Source organism: Octopus bimaculoides, chromosome 2, assembly GCF_001194135.2.
Source record: "Octopus bimaculoides isolate UCB-OBI-ISO-001 chromosome 2, ASM119413v2, whole genome shotgun sequence".
NCBI classification, from domain to species: Eukaryota; Metazoa; Mollusca; class Cephalopoda; order Octopoda; family Octopodidae; genus Octopus; species Octopus bimaculoides.
The window spans coordinates 186,932,602-186,933,792 of NC_068982.1; positions in this window are offsets into that span (position 1 = coordinate 186,932,602).

Consider the following 1,191-nt stretch of genomic DNA (forward strand, 5'->3'; position numbering starts at 1 on the left):
TAAACATTCTCTAGAACAACACTATGTACAAATCCAAATATATGGTACCCTAGGCATAACACCTACATGAACTTCTAACTTGTTGTCTCTTGAGGTCTCTGGGTGAGACTTGGATCCAACTTGTACAAATGCAAAACAAAAGTCAAACATAAAATAATAATAATAATAATAATAATAATAATAATGAATAATAGTAATGATGATGATGATGATGATAATAATAATCCTTTCTACTAAAGGCACAAAGCCTGAAATTTGGTGGGAGGGGACTAGTGGATTATATTGATCCCCCTAAAGGATAAAAGGCAAAATGAACCTTGCCAGAATTTGAACTCAGAACGTGCAGACAAATGAAATGCTGCTAAACATTTTGTTTGGTCTGCCAGCTTCCCGCCTTATGTATAATCATCATCATCATCATTATCGTCGTCGTCATCGTCGTTTAACGTCCACTTTCCATGCTGGCATGGGTTGGACGGTTTGACTCAGGACTGGCAAGCCAGGAAGCTGTACCAGGCTCCAATCTGATCTGGCAAAGTTTCTACAGTTGGATGGCCTTCCTAATGCCAACCACTCCGAGAGTGTAGTGGGTTCTTTTTACATGCCACTGGCACAAAGGCCAGTCAGACGGTACTGGTATCTGCCATGCCTGAATGGGGCTTTTTACGTGCCACCAGTACGGGAGCCAGTCAAGCAGCACTGGCAATGACCATGCTTGAATCGTGATAATAATAATAATAATAATAATAATAATAATAATAATAATAATGATGGATTTAATTTAGTTCTCCATGTCTGTTTTATGTTGTGCATCACATAATAAATTTTGGTTCAATGAAAAGGTTTAAACATTTTTTTAATCCAGGAACAAAAAGAAAGACTGACTGTTGCCACAGTGTCGTTTAATGTTTGGAAACAACAGAAGGATCCATTTCTAAAGGAAAAGTTGAAACTGGAAAAGAAAAAGGTAGAGGAAAAAAAGAAAAAAGAAGACGAAGAGAAAATGAGCAAAATCCAAGGAGCAAAAGCTGTAAGATCATCATCACCATCATCATCATCATCACCACCACCACCACCACCACCATCATCATCATCATCACCATCATCATCATCACCACCACCACCACCATTATCATCATCAATTTTGACTATCTTTTGGAGGAGATACCTCAATCCTTTATATATTAATAT